Genomic DNA, 20,351 nt, shown 5'->3' with positions numbered 1-20,351 from the left:
TTTTTTTAAAATTAAATTTTTAAAAATTAATTAAAATTAATTTAAAATTTATTAAATTTTAATAATAAAATTATAAATAAAATAATTTTATTTTATTATAAAATAAATTTATAAAATATATAAATATATAAAACAATATATATAATATATATTATATATATTATATTATATATTATATACATTATATATAATATATATAATAATAATATAAATATATAAAATAAATTTATTATAAAATAAAATAAATAAAATTATAAATAAAATAATAAAATTTAAAATTAAATTAAAATTAATTTTTAAATTAATTTTAAAAATTTTAAAAAATTAAAAAGCCACAAACTTTTTACCAAAAAGCCTGCAGAGATTTTGTTGTGACTGCATTGAACCTATAGATCAATTTGGAGAGAACTGACATCTTAATAACACTGAAGTTTTCTAATCCATGAAAATGATACATCTATTTACTTCAGTTCAGTTCAGTTCAGTTCAGTCGCTCAGTCGTGTCCGACTTCTGCGACCCCATGAATCGCAGCGTGCCAGGCCTCCCTGTCCATCACCAACTCCTGGAGTTTACTCAAACTCATGTCCATTGAGTCAGTGATGCCATCCAGCCATCTCATCCTCTGTTGTCCCCTTCTCCTCCGGCCCCCAAACCCTCCCAGCATCAGGGTCTTTTCAAATGAGTCAACTCTTCGCATGAGGTGGCCAAAGTATTGGAGTTTCAGCTTCAGCATCAGTCCTTCTTATGAATACCCAGGAATGATCTCCTTTAGGATGGACTGGTCGGATCGCCTTGCAGTCCAAGGGACTCTCAAGAGTTCTCCAACACCACAGTTCAAAAGCATCAATTTTTCGGTGCTCAGCTTTCTTCATCGTCCAACTCTCACATCCATACATGGCCACTGGAAAAACCATAGCCTTGACTAGACGAACCTTTGTTGGCAAAGTAATGTCTCTGCTATTTAATATGCTATCTAGGTTGGTCATAACTTTCCTTCCAAGGAGTAAGTGTCTTTTAATTTCATGGCTGCAATCACCATCTGCAGTGATTCTGGAGCCCCCCAAAATAAAGTGTGACACTGCTTCCACTGTTTCCCCATCTATTTGCCATGAAGCGATGGGACCAGATGCCTTGATCTTAGTTTTCTGAATGTTGAGCTTTAAGCCAACTTTTTCACTCTCCTCTTTCACTTTCATCAAGAGGCTTTTTGGTTCCTCTTCACTTTCTGCCATAAGGGTGGTGTCATCTGCATATCTGAGGTTACTGATATTTCTCCCGGAAATCTTGATTCCAGCTTGTGCTTCATCCAGCCCAGCGTTTCTCATGATGTACTCTGCATATAACTTAAATAAGCAGGGTGACAATATACAGCCTTGACGTATTCCTTTTCCTATTTGGAGCCAGGCTGTTGGTCTATGTCCAGTTCCAACTGTTGCTTCCTGACCTGCATACAGGTTTCTCAAGAGGCGGGTCAGGTTGTCTGGTATTCCCATCTCTTTCAGAATTTTCCACAGTTTATTGTGATCCACACAGTCAAAGGCTTTGGCATGGTCAATAGAGCAGAAATAGATGTTTTTTTGGAACTCGCTTGCTTTTTCGATGATCCAGCAGATGTTGGCAATTTGATCTCTGGTTCCTCTGCCTTTTCTAAAACCACCCTGAACATCTGGAAGTTCACAGTTCACATATTGCTGAAGCCTGGCTTGGAGAATTTTGAGCATTACTTTACTAGCATGTGAGATGAGTGCAATTGTGTGGTAGTTTGAGCATTGTTTGGCATTGCCTTTCTTTGGGATTGGAATGAAAACTGACCTTTTCCAGTCCTGTGGCCACTGCTGAGTTTTCCAAATTTGCTGGCATATTGAGCGCAGCACTTTCACAGCATCATCTTTCAGGATTTGAAATAGCTCAACTGGAATTCCATCACCTCCACTAGCTTTGTTTGTAGTGATGCTTTCTAAGGCCCACCTGAGTTCACATTCCAGGATGTCTGGCTCTAGGTGAGTGATCAACCATCGTGATTATCTGGGTCATGATCTTTTCTGTACAGTCCTTCTGTGTATTCAGGTCTTCTTTAATTTGGCTCAGCAAAAACTTATTCACCACAGTTTCCAATATATACAGCTTGCATATATTTGCTAAATTTAATCTTTAAATATTTGATGTTTTTTGATGCTACTGTAAATTATGCTTTCAAAAATTTCACTTACCAATTTCACTTACTATGCACTTGTTTGGTGCTGGTACATAGAAATATGATTTTTGAATACGGACTTGAACCTCATGACCTTGCTGAATTTCACTTATTGCTTCTAGTGATCTTGTGGTACACATCTTGTGGTATTTTCTGTATGTGATCATATCATCTGCAAACACTACATTGGATAGGACTTCCACCAATACACTGTTGAACAGAAGTGGTGACGATGTATATCCTTATTTTAGTCTTGATTTTAAAGGTAACTTTTAAAAACATTTCATGGAAATATGGTAGATGCTGTAGTTTACAGGTTAAGAAACTTCCCTTCTATTGAGTTTGTAAAGGGTTTTGTTTGGTTTGTTTTGGATCATAATAGCTGAATTTTATGGAATGCTTTATCTGAATGTATTGCTATCATCACATAGTTTTTCTCCTTTATTTTTTAATATGGTGAATGACGAGAATAGATTTTCTCAAATATTCTGTTATTTTAACTGTGCTTAGTTGCTCAATTGTGTCTGACTCTTTGCAAGCCCATGGACTGGGATCGCTTCTGTCCATGTGATTCTCCAGGCAAGAATACTGGAATGGGTTGCCATGCCCTCCTCCAGGGTTTGCAGATAAACAAATGAATTGTGTTATTAACTTTAAAATCATCAGGGACTTCCCTGGTGGTCCAGTGGTTAAGAATCTGCCTGCATGCAGGAGACATGGACTTGATTCCTGGTCCAGGAAGATTCCATATGCTGTGGAGCAACTAAGCCCACACGCTGCAAGTAGAGAAAGTCCGCACACAGCAACAAAGACCCCACACGGTCAAAAAAAATGTCATCAGAAAAACACAAATCTGGCTGCACATAGAAGGGACATTATTGCCATAGTTTGATGAAGATTCTCAGAAAAGACGAGTTTAAAAAAAGTCATAGTATGCCTTCAGCTTTTCAGAGTTTATCACTTTCCCATGTGAGGGAGGCAAGAATGAGTCCCAGAAAGCACAGAGTAAAGGCATTTGGCAGAACTGCAGGATGGGCCAGGTGCTGAGATATGACAGGGAAGTGGTCACTAGGGGTGAGATACTCTCTATTTTCTGCTTCTAAGCTTACTTACCAGGGCCAATCTTCGGCTCTCAGAAGTAATTCAAAGCAAAATTCTTCTGTGGGGTGAAATGAATGTCTCTGGTTATCCAGGTAGCAGGGCACGTAAGAGAGAGCAAGAACTTCATCAGCACATGGTCCAAGCAAGCTAAGTACAGGTAAGATTCTGGGGACAGACTACTTGTATATTATCAGGTCAAGCGTGTGTAACACAGAAGACCCTCAACGTATCTGTATCTGGAGTCACACTCCTTCACTCTAGACTGGTTGCCTGTCTAGTGGACAGCCATTCTCTGAAAAATCCCTTCCCTTTGCCTTCACTTTGGGAATTGCCTTCACCTCTTTGTGTTGGATTTTCTATGTCTTGTTTCCTATGTCTTCCTCCTTTCTGGTTTTCTCATTTTGGTCAAACACATCCTTCCACAGGTTTCTGAGCACTAGTTTATGGTATGTAAGTTTTTTTTCCCCTTTTTTTTTGAGAACTTGAATGTATGAAAATGTATTCTGTCACCATATTTTATCAATAGTTTGGCTAGGTATTATCCTGTAACTGGCTTCCAGTTTTCCTTTGGCAAGTCCAAAACCATTCTGATCCCTGATCCTTTGTATATATTGTATCTACTTTCTGACTCTCAGCTTGTAGAACTGTCCTTGTCTAGAGTTCTGAAACTGGCATGGGTCTATTTCCACCAACTGTGCTAAGCACACAGTAGGTTCTTTTAATCTATTAACTCTTATTTTTCAATTACAGGATATTTTCTTGAATTGTTTTGGTGATAATTTCCTCCCTTCCCTTCCCTTACACAGTACCCCTTCCCTTTTTTATGCTGGTCCTGAAATCAGAACCCCTATTGAGTTCCTTCTATTCTCCATTTCTTTCCCACCATTCTGATGGCACCCAGGGACCACGGACTTGAGGAAACACTTGCTATTTGTCCACAGCAAATGGTGAGTGGGTCCAAGGGTCCTGAGGCCAAGAGGCCCCATGCTGTCCTGTTCACTCTGAACCATAACATAAGCTCAGTGTCTCTCCTGTGGTGGACGCTTGCTGGTGAACGGGTATGGGGGCTCAGGGACCATAAGACAATCACAATCTGTGTTCAGGAGAAAGAATTCCAATGTCTTCTTTAACTGTATCTTTCAAAATATTCATTTCAGCTTTTTATTATATTTTTAATGTCCATTTTTGGGGGATTCTCTGAATGTTCTTTTTTATAGCATTATACTCTTGATTCATAGATATACTATATTCCTAAGAATATTAATGAATTATAGTATTTGTTGTCATTTTGTTGGTTTTAAAGTTTCTTCATGTATAAGTTGTTTATAATAAGCTGATTTTAAAAAAAAAGCTGATTTTTTTCTCCCTTATTTGTTTTGGCCTCTTTCATATTGAATGTATTCATCATACATCTGGCACTGTCTCCTCATTCTTAAGAGTAAGTAACTAAAAAGGTGGTCCCAAGCAAGTATTCAGTTGTAGCCTTTAGACTAGTAACCTTTACTGTAGGGCTATTTTCTTGGGTCAATTGTTAGGGAACCCTCAATACCAATAAGGCCTTTTAGGCTACTCATATACTCAATAAGAAGATTCTTTCAATATTCTGTCTAGACGTTTTTGCAGTCAGCATTCATAAAGCACAAGGTCACCCAATTTACCTGATTTCAGTATGGCATTTGTATGCTCAACTGTGTCTGGCAAAACCCAATGTAGACACACTGTTCACCCTTTCCAGAGATTAAATCTGTAGACTTCTGCAGTTTTTTCATGGCATGAAGTTGGGTGAGGGAACCTAAGCATATAACCATTTCTTAAAGCTTTTAATCAATGCCCTTTATTTTAGACCCCTCCTCCATCTCCTTCACCAAACTGTCTGTTGCTGCTAAGGCTTGATACTTGAGAAAATTCTCTGATGTAAACTGGAGGTTCTTGGCTTAGAATTTGGCTTTCTTGGGTTAGTTACAGCAATTAGCAGGAATCCATTTACTTTTTAGCTTCTAAAATTTTATTGAGTCTTCAACTTGTGGGTTTATGCTTTATAAATAAATTATTTTGTTAGTTTTCATAGTGTTTCAGAAAGGAGCAAAATTAGATACCTACTGATCTTCAATACAGTAGTTTTTTTCCCCCATTAATTTCTTTTATCAGTATCATTCTTCATTTCTCTTTGGGTTTATTCTATAGATCTATTTTCTAATTACTCAAATACTTAGCTCATTATTCTTCAGACTCTCTGTTTCTAATGTAAATATTTAATGTAAAAATGTCCCTCTAAGAACCACTTTAGCTACATCTTATTTTGGTTTATTCTCATTTTGCTTACATCCTAAGTATTTCAATATTTTTATTATGACGTTTTTTACTCATTTACAAGTGTACTTATAAGTTTCCAAATATATGTGCTATTTTGACTAAATCTGGTTTAACTAATTGTCAGAGAACGTGCTATGCATGACACCAATTCTTTATAATCTGTTGATCTTTGCTTTAATGCTAGTTTGGGTAGATTTCATAATTACTCCATGAATGAAAAGATCATGCATTTTTTACTTGTTAAGTATATAAAATGATTTTGTAACGTTACTCAAATTTTGCCTATTCCTATTTTTTGGTCTAAGCACTGGGCTAAAATATCTCATCATGGTAAAATGGTTACCTATTTCTCCTTTGTAATCCTGCCAATTTTTGTTTAAAAATTTCCATACAAGTTTAGAGTTGCCACTTTTTGGAATGTGGTAAATAGAACCTTTTAATAACAACGTAATGAACACATCTGTTGTGAATAATGCCTTAAATTTCTTTGTTGTTAAAATAGCTAGTCCAGGCTTCTTTTAGTCAATACTGGTATGGTATGTATTTTTTATACCCTTTTCTTTCAAAATTACTATGTATTTATGTTTTAACCATATTTCTTATGAATAGGAGATACCCGGATTTTTCCATTTTGGGACCTTTGTCTTTTAATTGTTTAGCTCTGTCCATTTATATTTACTGGGATTACTGATATATTTTAAATTATTTCTACCCCTTCACTTTCTGCTTTGTATTTTTCCTCACTTTTCTCTGCTTCCCTTTTTCCCCTTCTCATTTTCTTTGGATTCAGTTTTTATAATCCCATTTACTCCTTCATCTTTTTGTAGCTGAAATTATGAAATCAATTATTGTTTTTCAGTTCAGTTCAGTTCAGTTGCTCAGTCGTGTCCGACTCTTTGCAACCCCATGAATTGCAGCATGCCAGGCCTCCCTGTCCATCACCAACTCCCGGAGTTTACTCAAACTCATGTCCATCGAGTCGGTGATGCCATCCAGCCATCTCATCCTCTGTCGTCCCCTTCTCCTCCTGCCCCCAATCCGTCCCAGAATCAGGGTCTTTTCCAATGAGTCAACTCTTCGCATGAGGTGGCCAAAGTACTGGAGTTTCAGCTTCAGCATCAGTCCTTCCAATGAACACCCAGGACTGATCTCCTTTAGGATGGACTGGTTGGATCACCTTGCAGTCCAAGGGACTCTCAAGAGTCTTCTCCAACACCACAGTTCAAAAGCATCACTTTTTCGGCGCTCAGCTTTCTTCACAGTCCAGCTCTCACATCCATACATGGCCACTGGAAAAACCATAGCCTTGACTAGACGAGCCTTTGTTAGCAAAGTAATGTCTCTGCTTTTTAATATGCTATCTAGGTTGGTCATAATTTTCCTTCCAAGGAGTAAGTGTCTTTTAATTTCATGGCTGCAATCACCATCTGCTTTTAGTAGTTACCAAAAAAGGACATGTAAAATCCAAAATCAATCACTGGCTATATCGTATCCTCAAATAAAGACCTTGGGAACTATGTAATTAAGAGTATTCTCCTGTATCTCACCTGTTATTTTAACATCATTTTAATTCCTTTTTAAAAATCTCTCAAACTAGATATCACTAAAGTCACAATATTTTGTTTAGATACTCCCACACATTTTTCACTTTTTCTTCTTCATTTTTCTTTCTTGTGTCTCAACTCTTCCTTCTAATAAACATCTTTAAGAAGGTAAACTAGTAAAATTTCTTCCTTTCTATCTCAAAATGTTTTTATATTACCCTGGTTCTTGAAAGATATTTGGATATATAATTCTAACTTGATGGTTAATTTCTCTCAATTCTTTGAAGATAATAGTCTACCATGTGTATTGCTCTTGATAAGTCTACTGTAGACTATATGTTATTCTTTTATTGGTAATGTTTTCTATCTCTGGATTTTTTTAGGATCTTTGTCATTGCATTTCAGTATTTTTAGTATGCTTTTTAAAAACAGGTGTCAATCAGGATTCAACTGCAGATAATATCTCTATCTAAAGTAGAAAATAAATTGTTTCAATTCCAAAAGAAACACTGAATAGATTTAGACACTCCAGAAATGACTTCTGAACACTACTACAGAATTATTTTGCCAAAGGAATTTTTTTTTTTCTTTTTCACATTTACAAACCTGGAGAATTGGAAAGCCTCTGGACTGTTTCATCCAGCATCACACCATCTTAGCTATAAATCACAGCTCAGGAAGTTGCTATCACACATTTGCTCCAGAGCTACAATGCACAGCCTAGATTCATATAAGAAAATGGATTCCTTACATATTACCACTTCTCCTCCCCGTTTAACTTGGTTCTGAATTCAAGTCTCATGTGAATACATGTGATTAGCAAAATCTAAATGTATTTTAAAACTTACCTACAAAGGAAATATGAAAAATATACATTTTAGCCTTTTAGCATCTACATTACAGGAAAGCTCACTTGATGGAGGCTGAAACAGTATTGAATGAACTAATCTATTACACCCGCTTTACCTGATAAAAACTTTCTTTCATTTATCTTGCTTGGGAATTACATTGTTTTTGAAGCTGAGGAGTTATCTTTTAAGGATACTAGAAAATCCTCACCTATTATCTCTTTGAATATCTCTTCCTTCTCCATTTTTTCTATTCTCTCCCTTTGGAATTGCAGTTAGACATGTTACTTCTCTGTGATGCTTTCTGGCTTATTTCTTTAGATGTGTCTTTCCACTTAATTAGTTCACTCTTCAAAGGTCTAATTTACTTTAAACTTATCCATTGAGTTTCTTTATTTTGATAATTTTCTGGGGTTTTTTGAAATTAATTTTTATTGACATATATTTGATATACAATATTGTGTTAAGTTTCTACTGTACCGCAAAGTGAATCAGCTATATACATACATATGTCCCCTCTTTTTTGGATTTCTCCCCCATTTAGATCATCTCAGAGCACTGCGTAGTTTCCTGAGCTATACAGTAGGTTCTCATTAGTTGTCTATACAATAGTGTATATATGTCAATAGTGTATATATGGTCAATCTCCATCTTCCAATTCATCCCACCCTATCCTTGCCCTCTTTGTGTCTATATGTTTGTTCTCTAGGTCTGTGTTGCTTTCTGTTTTGCTATAAGATCATCTATACCATTTAAATGCTGCTGTGGTAAGTTACATGTGTTTTCTTTCTGCCTCAGACACTTGAGAGCTGGAACTGAAGAAGCTAGCAAGCCAGAAATACCACTAGGCACAATAAAAAAAAAACAGACTGTTCTCTCTCCAAAGAAACAAGAAAAAAGCAATCTAGCATGATAGAAAGCTTACACAATAATCACTATTCTATAGCCATACACCACAGAAAAAACGATAGCCTCACCCTCCATTCATCCTCAAAGCCTGAATGGGAAGCCTAGACTTCATTCCTAAGCAGGCCCAAAGAAGGTACCCCAACCTCCTGCTATACTAATATCAAGCAGTGAGAGGCTGGAACTTTCCCCACTCAGAAGTAACAAGCTCTCCATTTCCTGCAGTGTCAGTGGAGACCATGTGGGGAGCCTGAACTTCCATCTTCATGTGGTAATAACCAGATGCTCTCTCTCCTCACTGTGGTGGTATCAGAGTAGACCTACTGGGGTGTCAGAATTTCTGCCAATGGCCAGAGGTAACAAGGTCATATCAACAACCTCAGATATGCAGATGATACCTCCCTTATGGCAGAAAGCGAAGAGCAACTTAAGAGCCTCTTGATGAAGGTAAAAGAGGAAAATGAAAGAGCTGGCTTAAAACTCAACATTCAAAAGACTAAGATCATGGTATATGGTCCCATTACTTCATGGTAAACAGATGGGGAAAAAATGGAAACTGTGGCAGATTTTATTTTCTTGGGCCCAAAAATCACTGTGGACTGTGATTGAAGACATGAAATTAAAAGACGCTTGTTCCTTGGAAGAAAAGCTATGACCAACCTAGATAGCATATTAAAAAGCAGAGACATCACTTTGCTAACAAAGGTCTATCTTAATTAAAGCTATCGTTTTTCCAGTAGTCATGTATGGATGTGAGAACTGGACCATAAAGAAAGCTGAACACCCAAGAATTGATGCTTTTGAACAGTGTGTTGGAGAAGACTCTATTTTGGTTTTTTTTTTTTAATTAATTTTTTTTAATTTTGTTTTTTGATGCTGGGCTTTTTTTTTTTCCCATTTATTTTTATTAGTTGGAGGCTAATTACTTTACAATATTGTAGTGGTTTTTGCCATACATTGACATGAATCAGCCATGGATTTACATGTGTTCCCCCTTCCAATCCCCCCTCCTGCCTCCCTCCCCATCTGATCCCTCTGGGTCTTCCCAGTGCACCAGCCCTGAGCACTTGTCTCATGCATCCAACCTGGGCTGGTGATCTGTTTCACCCTTGATAGTACACTTGTTTCAATGCTATTCTCTCAGAACATCCCACCCTTGCCTTCTCCCACAGAGTCCCAAAGTCTGTTCTATACATCTGTGTCTCTTTTTCTGTTTTGCATATAGGGTTATCATTACCATCTTTTAAAATTCCATATATATGCGTTAGTATACGGTATTGGTCTTTATCTTTCTGGCTTACTTCACACCTCCCAGAATATTGGAAATAAAAGCAAAAATAAACAAATGGGATCTAATTAAACTTAAAAGCTTTTGCACAACAAGGGAAACTATAAGCAAGGTGAAAAGACAGCCCTCAGAATGGGAGAAAATAATAGTAAATGAAGCAACAGACAAAGGATTAATCTCAAAAATATACAAGCAACTCCTGCAGCTCAATTCCAGAAAAATAAATGACCCAATCAAAAAATGGGCCAAAGAACTAAACAGACATTTCTCCAAAGAAGACATACAGATGGCTAACACACACATGAGAAGACTCTTGAGAGTCCCTTGGACAGCAAGGAGATCAAACCAGTCAATCCTAAAGGAAATCAACATTCATTGGAAAGACTGATGCTGAAGCTACAATACTTTGGCCACCTGATGTAAAGAGCTGACTTACTGGAAAAGATCCTTATGCTGGGAAAGACTGAGGGCAGGAGAAGGGAGCAACAGAGAATGAGATGGTATGGAGGGCATCACGAATCAATGGACATGAGTTTGAGCAAACTCCGTGAAATAATGAAGGACAGGGAAGCCTGGTGTGCTGCAGTCCATGGGGTTGCAAAGAGTTGGACATGACACGGCAACTTAACAATAACAACAATTAAATTGTGTCAGTAGTCAGAAATCTGTATGCAAATATGACATTGCTAGAATGTTTACCACACATTAAAATAAGAAATAACTGCAGTCTTACAGATTCTCATAGTGAGTAGAAAAAGAAGAGACACTCTCCAACTGATCTATGAGGCAATTATAGTTTACTGTAAGATACAGAATATAGTTTCCTGTGCTATAAAGTAGGACCTTGTTGTTTATCCATTTTATATATAGTAGTTTATATCTGCTAATCCCAAACTTCTAATTTATCCCTCTGGCCCCCTTATTTGGCAACCATATACTTGCTTTCTATGTTCGTGAGTCTGTTTCGTTTTGTAAATAAGTCCTTTTTTATTTATGTCCTATTTTAGACTCCATATGTAAGTAATACCATATATTTGTTTCTCTTTGTGACTTACTTCATTCAATGTGATAATCTCTAGGTCTATACATGTTGTGGCAAATGGCATTATTTCATTTTTTATATACTTTTTTAATATTCCTCTCTGTGTATATATATATATATATACAGTGGAATATTATATATGTGTATATATATATCACATCTTTATCCATTCATCTGTTGAGGGATGTTCAGGTAGCTTTCATGCCTTGGCTACTGTAAACAGTGTTGCCATGAAAATCAAGGGGCATGTAGCTTTTGGAATTAAGAGTCTTCTCTAGATAGATGCCCAGACGTGGGATTGCTGGATCCTAGGATAACTCAATTTTTAGTTTTTTAAGGAACCTCCATACTGTTTTCCAAGTGGGTGTACCAATTTACATTCCTACCAACAGTGTGAGAGGGTTCTCTTTTCTCCAAATCTTCTCTGGAATTTATTATTTCTAGACTTTCTAATGATGGCCATTCTGTCAGATGTGAGGTGAAATACCTCATTGTAAGTTTTGATCTGTGCTTCTCTAACAATTAGCAATATTGAGCATCTTTTCATATCTTACTGGCCACCTGGATGTCTTCTTTAGAGAAATAACTATTTAGGTCCTCTGCTCATGTTCTGAATGGATTGTTTGTTTTTTGTTATTTAGATGTATAAGCTGCTTGTATACTTTAGAAATTAAGCCTGTTGGTTGCACTGTTTGCAAATATTTTCTCCTAGTTGACAGGTTGTATTTTCACTTTGTTTATGGTTTCCTTTGCTGTGCAAAAGCTTATAAGTTTGATTAGGTCCCATTTATTTATCTTTATTTGTATTGACCTGAAAGACTGACCTAAGAAAATATTGGCATGATTTATGTCAGAGAATGCTTTGCCTGTGTTGTTTTCTGGGTGTTTCATGGTGTCATGTCTTATAAAGCCATGTCTATAACCCATTTTGAGTTTATTTTTGGGTATGGTGTGAGAAGTATTCTAACTTCACTGATTTACATGTGGGTGTCCAGCTTTCCTAGCATCACTTGCTAAAGGGACTATCTTTTCTCCATTGTGTATGCTTGCCTCATTTCTCAAAGATTAATTGATCATAGGTGTATGGGCTTATTTCTCAGCTCTCTCTTCTGTTCTATTGATCCATAGGTCTGTTTTGGGCCAACGTCATGCTGCTTTGACTACTGTACCTTTGTAGTATTGTCTGAAGTCTAAAAGGGCTATGCCTCCAGCTCTGTTTCCTTAGAACTGCTCTAGCAATTCTGGGTCTTTTATCTTTCCACATAAATTTCAGGATTATTTGTTCTAGTTCTGTGGAAATTATCATGGGTAGTTTGATAGGAATCACATTAAATTTGTAGATTGCTTTGGGTAGTAGGGCCATTTTAACAATATTAATTCTTCCAAACTGAGAGCATGAGATGTAATTCCATTTCTTTGAATCATCTTAAGTTCTTTTTAACTACATTTTATAGTTCTCAGCATATAAAGTCTCTAACCCTCTTCATCAGGTTGATTCCTAAGTATTTGATTTTTCAATGTGCTTTTAAAAGAGACTGCTATTTTACTTTCCCTTTCTAATAATTCATTGTTAGTGTAAGGAAATGCAACAGATTTACGTATGTTAGTCTTGTAGCCTGCTACTATATCTTGTTTAATTTGTTTATCAGTTTGAGTAGATTTTGTGTGAAGTCTTTAGCTTTTCTATGTATAATATCAACCCTGAATCTTCATCAGAAAGACTGATGCTGAAGCTGAAGCTCCAATGCTTTGGCCACCTGATGCAAAGAGCCAACTCACAGGAAAAGACCCAGATGCTGGAAAAGACAGAAGGCAGGAGAAGGGGATGATAGAGGATGAGATGGTTGACTGGCATCACCAACTCAATGGACTTGAGTTTGAGCAAGCTCCGGGAGATGGTGAAGGACAGGGAAGCCTGGCAAGCTGCAGTCCATGGGGTTGCAAGGAGTCAGACATGACTGAGCAACTGAACAACAATATATAACATCAATCATTTGCATATAATTACAGTTTAACCTCTTCTGTTCCAATTTGGATACCTTTATTTCTTTTTTCCCATCTGACTGCTGTGGTGAGGACTTCCAATACTATGTTGAACAGAAGTGGTGCGAATGGGCAACCTTGTCTTGTTCCAGATTTTAACAGGAAAGCTTTCAGCTTTTCACCACTGAGTATTACACTGGTTGTACATCTGTCATAAATAACTTTTATTCTGTTCAGGTATGTTCCCGCTATACCCACTTTAGTGAGAAATTTTATCATGAATGGATGTTGAATTTTATCAAATGCTTCTTCTGCATTTATTGAGATGATTTCTGTCTTTTGCTGTGGTATATCACATTGATTGATTTGCCTACTATATTGAACCATCCTTGTAACCTGGGATGACTCCAGTTTTATAATGGTATCTGATCTATTTTAGGTTCTGTTAGATTTGGTTTGTTAATATTTTGTTCAGGATTTTTGTGTTGCTGTTCATCAGTGATGTTGGCCTATAATTTTCTTTTTTGGTAGTGTCCTTGTCTGATTTTGGTATCAGGGTGGTGGTGGCTTCAAAGACTGACTTTAGGCATCTTCTTTCTTCTTCACTCTTTTGGAAGACTTTGAGAAGTACTAGTACAAATTTGTCTTTGTATGCTTGGTCCTAGAATTCCCTAGTGAAGCCATTCAGTCCTGAATTTCTGTTTGCAAGGAGGTATATATTTGTTGTTTTACAGATTCTATTTCACTTCGAGTAGTAAGTCTGTTCAATTTATCTATTCCTTCTTGATTCAGTTTTAGTGGGTTGCATGTTTTTAGGAATTTATCCATTTCTTCTAGGTTGTTCAATTTGCTGGCATATAACATTCATAGTATTCTCCTATGTTTTTTGTATTTCTGTGGTGATATGAGATATAATTTCTCCTTTTTAACTTCTTATTTTGTTTATTTGGGAATTTCTTCTTTTCAGTGAACTGGCTAGAGGTTTGTCAATTGTGTTTATCCTTTCAAAAAAACAGCTTGTGGTTTTACAGATTTTTTTTCTATTGTTTTTTAATCTCCATTTTATTTATTTCCTCTCTCATCTTTACTAGGTTTTACTGATTTTTTTCTATTGTTTTTTAATCTCTATTTTATTTCCTCTCTCATCTTTACTATTTCCTTCCTTCACTAACTTTAGGTTTCTTCTCTGTCTAATTCTTTTAAATGATAGGTTAGTCTGTTTGAGATTTTTCTTTTCTTTTTTTTTTTTTTTTTTTGAAGGCCTATATTGCTATAAACTTCTCTCTTAGGACTGCTTTTGCTGCATCCCATTTTTAATTTTGAATGGTTGTGTTTTCACTGACATTGGTCTCAAGGTATTTTAAAATTTCCTCCTCAAGTTGACCTACTGGTTTTTTTAGCAACATGTTCCTTAGTAACTTTTTTTCCCCTTGTTTCTCTTTCTATGGCTGATTTCTAGTTTCATGTCCCCGAGATCAGAAAAAATGCATGATGTAATTTCTATCCTCTTAAATTTGGTGAGACTTGTTCTGTGTCCTAGTATGTGGTCTATCCTAGATCATGTTCCATGTGCACTTAAAAAGAATGTGTATCCTGGGTTTTGTTTTTATGTAATGTCACCATATCAAGATGTATGAAAATTTAAAAAACCAATTAAGTCTAACTTCTCTATTGTGCCATTTAGGATCTCTGTTGCCTTACTGAGTTTTTGTCTGAAAGATACGCCTACTGATGTCAGTGGGGTGTTAAAGTCTCCTACTGTTATTGTATTCTCATCAATTTCTCCCTTTTTGTCTGTTAGTATTCGGGTTCTTCTATAGTAGAGGCATAAAAGTATAAAATCCTCTTCCCTTTTGATCCTTTTAACATTAGTGTCCTTTCTTATCTTTCTTTCTAGCCTTTGATTTAAAGTTTATTTTGCTGATATGAGTATTGCAATTCTCACTCTCTTGTCATTTCCGAGTGCATATTTTTTTCATTCTCTCACTTTTCAATCTATGTGTGTCCTTCTCTCTAAAAAGGATCTCTTGTAGGCAACATATATATTGTAGGCTCTTGTTTCTTCATCCAATCTGCCACTTTATATATTTGGAGTCTTTAGTCCATTGACGTTTAAGGTAATTATTGATATGTATGTATTTATTGCCATTTAAAACCTTGCTTCCCAGTAGATTTTGTATTTCTTCTTTATTCCTTTTTTTTCCCTTTTCCTTTTGTAGTTTGATAACTTTCTTTTGTATTATGCTTGAGTTCTTTTTGTTGTTTGTGTATCAATTATGTTTTTTTACTTGTGGTTACTCTGTTTTTCAAGTATATTAATCCATTAATGTATCTAACTTGCCTGAGACTGGTACTCATATGGGCTTAAAAAAAAAAAAATCCTACGTTTTCTTACTCCCCTCTCCCACATTTTATGATTTTGATGTTGTCTCTAACATCTTCATGTTTATCCTTTTGCTGTTCATTGCAGTTACCACTACTCTCACAAAGTTTTGTTTTGTTTTTAAACTTTGTACTGCCTTATTTAAGTGATTTTCCAATCGTGATTTTCTCTTTCCTATAGATTCTTGCTTCTTTTCTATGTATGTATATATTTAATTACACCATGCTGCATGGTTTGTGGGATCTTAGTTCCAGAACTAGGAATTGAAGTTGGGACCGGCACTGAAAGTGTTGAGTCCTAACCACTGGACTGCTAGGGAATTCCCTATTTCTCTTCTATTTACAGACAACCTTTCAACATTTCTTTTAGGTTAGGTTTAGTACTACTATATTCCTTTAGGTTTTGTTTGTCTGATAAATTCTTTATCCTTCTATTCTGAATGATAATCTTGGTGTGTAGAGTATCCCAAACTACAGGCTTTTCATTTTCAGAACTTTGAATATATATTGCCACTCCCTTCTGACCTGGAATGTTTCTGTAAAGAAATCAACTGAGAGCCTTATGGGGATTCCCTTATAACTAACTCTTTGTTTTTCTCTAGCTGCCTTTAAAAACCTCATTATCTTTAATCTTCACCATTTTAATTATAACATGTCTTGGTGTAGGTTTGTTTGGGTTCTCTTTGTCTGGGTTTCCTGTGCCTGGCTACTGTTTCCTTCTTGAAGTTTGGAAAGTTTTCAGGCATAATTTCTTCAACTATAATTTCAACCCTCTTTCCTTTTTCTTCTTCTAGGATCCCTATAATACACAGACTGGCTCACTTTATATTATCCAAAAGGTCTCATATATTGATTTTTTTTTTTTTTTAGTCTTTCTGTCTGCTGTATTGATTGGGTAATTTCCATTATTCTATCTTCCAGATCATTTATTTGATCTTCTGCATTATTTAGTTTGCTATTCACTGCCTTCAGCTTGGCTTTCATCTTCAGCAAATGAGTTTTCTAGTTTTAACTGATTCCCCTTAATAGTTTCTAGTTCCATGTTACAGTGATGTACATTTCTGTTGATAGCCTTTCTTAATTCCTTCAGTATTTTTACTACCTCCTTTTTGAACTTGGGATCTAGTAGACAGGAGAGGTCTGTTTTATTGTTCTTTCAGGGGACTTCTCTCGTTCTTTTAATTGGCAGTGTTTCCTCTGCTTCTTTTTACCTCTATTTCTCTATGAATTTAGGAGGATCAGTTATCTACTGTGGTCTTTAAGGGCTGTTTTTATGTGGGAACATTCCTGTGGAGGGACTTCCCTGATAGCTCAGTTGGTAAAGAATCCACCTGCAATGCAGGAGACTGGTTTGATTCCTGGGTTGGGAAGATCCACTCAAGAAGGGATAGGCTACTCACTCCAGTATTCTTGGGCTTCCCTTGTGGCTCAGCTGGTAAAGAATCCACCTGCAATGCAGGATACCTGGGTTCAAACCCTGGGTTGGGAAGATCCCCTGGAGAAGGGAAAGACTACCCACTCCCATATTCTGGCTTGGAGAATTCCATGGACTGTATAGCCCATGGGGTCACAAAGAGTCAGACACAACTGAGCAACTTTCACATTCCTGTGGAGCCTGTATGAGACTAATATTTTTGGTGCAAAGTTTGTTTTTTAGTATGGATGCCTGCCATGTCTTTCCTCAGTATGTGCTGGCTCTTATTCCTTTCTTAGGGGTTGGTGCTGTGGTGACCAGAGCCTGCACTGTATGTTGACTGGGGCCTCCTCTCTACTCTGTGGCTATCACGGCCCTGTCAGGGGCAGGATCTGCTCCCCAGTTGCTGGAGTAGAAACCCCCAGATCCAATTCAAAACTCAGTGTGGGGTACATGGAACTGGCATGCTTCTGCTGGGAGAGGAACCACTGAGTATTCCTCCACAGGAGCTGTCCACCAGAATGTGAGCTCTGTGGTGTCATCTGCCACCCATTGTGTGGGCTCACAAAGTACTCCATTGTTGGCACTACCCTCGGCCCCGCCTCAGTCATGGGAATGCAGGCAATCAGTATGAATGTCCCTCAGCTGCCGTGCTCAAAAGCCATTGGCCAAGATCTGCCAAAGTCAGGCACTGGGACTTGCTGTAACACTCCCCTGGAACTGCCATGGGAACTATGGAATCAGTGTAGACCCTGGCCCACCTCTGCATTTACATGCCCACAAAGCCAACAGCTACTAAATCTGGACCCACTCCAGGCTCAGGAGCACAAGTAATCCACTGAGATGTCCAACAGGCACTGAACTTACAAAGGCACCAGTGTTGTAAATCCATCAGTCACAAAGCTGCAAGCCCAGATTTCAGCCCTGCCTCAGTGTATGGCCAATTGCCAGGGCTTGCAAGCTCCCAGGGCTCATAGAGGGGGAGTTGTGCCTGCAGTGAGCAAAGAGGAAAATAAGTTTTCTATGGCAGGGCCCCTCCCTTCTGTTTGTGTGTGCACTAACAATGGGGCTTCTATGGTGGACGTAGGCTCCATCTTGTACATACCCCCAGTTGTGGCCTGGGCCACACTCCAGCTTCTTTAGGCTATCTCTGTACAGCCAACCCCAGTCCAGTCCTCTCCCCAGGTTTGTCTGTTGAAGCCCAAATTTCAGCACTCAGCCCCTGCATGTAACAGCAGATGCATGACTCAGGCTAGGGAGTGCAGTATGGTGGTCAGATCTTCTGTACTGGTCTCTCTCTGTTTTGCCTGCCACAAGCCAGTTGCTGTACGCTCCTTTGACGTTCCGATGCTCCCTTTCTGTCCTGACTGATCTCCCAACTGATGAAGGACATTCCCAGGATGAGGGAATCTTTCCTGTTTCATAGTTCCCTCCCAGGGTGCAGGTCAAAGCCCAATTCTGTATTTTTTTCCCTTTTGTTTTATGCAGTTACATGGTGAACTTTCTTGCAGCTTTGGTTGTATGAGCTCTTTTGCAGTGTTCAGTAGTAATTATAAGAACTGTTCTGTGAGACGTATCTGTGTGAGGAGGTGAGCTCCATGTCCTTCTATTCTGCCATCTTGATCTCTCTGGTACTATTATTAATATGCTGTGTTTATACGTAATAAATGTTTGGACAGCAAGATTTAAAAATACAATACCATGGTTAAAAAAAAAAATCACAACTCCAAAATGCTAATGGAAGAAATCAAAGATTATCCAAATAAATGAAGAGACACATAAGACACATAGTGTTTACAGATTGGAAGACTCAACATAGTAAAGATATCAATTCTTCATAAATTGATATGATGGTTTAATGCAATATGCAATTCCTATCAAAATCCCAATAAGATTTTAAATATAGACATTATTATTCTAAAACCTATATGTAAAGGCAAAGAAATCCAAATAGCAAAAACAATTTTGAAAGAAAAGTGAGAGGGATCAATCTGTATGATTTGAAGAGTTATTCTACAGGTACGGTAATCAATAGAGTATAGAATTGGTAGAAGAATAGACACCAAAATCAGTAGAATAGAATTTTAAAACTCAGAAATACATCCACATAAATATATTCAAATGATTTTTGAGGAAGGTGCAAAAGCAATTCATTGAAGAAATAGCCATTTCAAACAGTGGTCCTGGAGTAGCTGGATATCTAAAGGCTAAAAAATGGACCTCAACCTAATCCTTACCCTTATATAAAAATTAACTCAAAATAAATATAAACTTACACGTAAAATGTAAAACTATACAAAACTTTTAGTAAAAACACAAGGGAAAACCTAGGGTTAGGCATAGAGTCAGTCCTTAGACTGGACACCCAAGTGTGATATATAAAAGGAAAATTGATAAACTGACTTCATAAAAATTAAAAACTTTTGCTCTGTGAAAGACCACGTGAAGAGCATGGAAAGACTAAGTACAAATTGTGAGAAAATGTGAGCCACATATTTGAGGAAGGATTAGTATCTACAATATACAAAGAATGCTCAAAACTCAACTGGAAAAAAAGAGAAACAATCTCATTAGAAAATAGACAAAGACATGAACAGACATTTCACCAAAAAGGATATATAGATGGCAAGTAGGCACATGAAAATATGTTCAACATCAATACCCATTAGGGAAATGAGAATTAAAATCACAATAAGATATCATAAGATATCAGTACATATCTATAAGAATGGCTAAAATTAAAAATACTGACAATACCAAACATTGGCAAGGATACAGAGAAAATGGGTCACATATACAGTGCTGGTGGGAATGCAAAACATAACAGCCACTCTGGAAAACAGTCTGGCAGGTTTAAAAAGAATTAAATATATAACTATCATACAATCAAGTAAATGCATTCTGGGCATTTATTCCAGAGAAATGAAAACTTATCTGCAAACAAATTTTCATAGCAGACTTAGTTGTAATAGTGAAACTAGAAATAAAAAACTATAAATTCAGATGTCATTCAACAGGTGAATGATTAATCTGTGGTACACCCATATCATGAAATATTATCCACAACAAAAGGGGTGAACTACTGATATATTCAATCACTTGTATCAATCTCTAGTGAATTATGCTGAATACAAAAGGTCAATCCCACTGGTTGTATATACTGTATGATTCCATTTATATAACACTCTTAAAATGAAAAAATTAGAGAAACAAAGGGCAGATTAGTGGTTGCTAGGGGTTAAGGATAGGTAGTGAGGGGATGGGGTAGGAGCAAAAGTGTGTGTGGCTACAGAAAGACAACAGAGGGTGATAGAATTGTTCTGTATCTTGACTCT

At 36.9% G+C, this 20,351-nt stretch overlaps 1 protein-coding gene across 1 annotated transcript in view; it reads right to left on the bottom strand.

Annotated features, from left to right (window-relative positions):
* The window catches only part of ACER3 (alkaline ceramidase 3), a 145,939-nt gene that overhangs the window by 16,224 nt on the left and 109,364 nt on the right, over positions 1-20,351 (bottom strand). The window lies entirely within an intron of this gene.

Source organism: Dama dama, chromosome 1 (genome assembly GCF_033118175.1).
Source record: "Dama dama isolate Ldn47 chromosome 1, ASM3311817v1, whole genome shotgun sequence".
Classification (NCBI taxonomy): Eukaryota; Metazoa; Chordata; class Mammalia; order Artiodactyla; family Cervidae; genus Dama; species Dama dama.
Note: the sequence above shows the minus strand (reverse complement) of the source record. Positions and strands in the feature narration are given on the sequence as shown.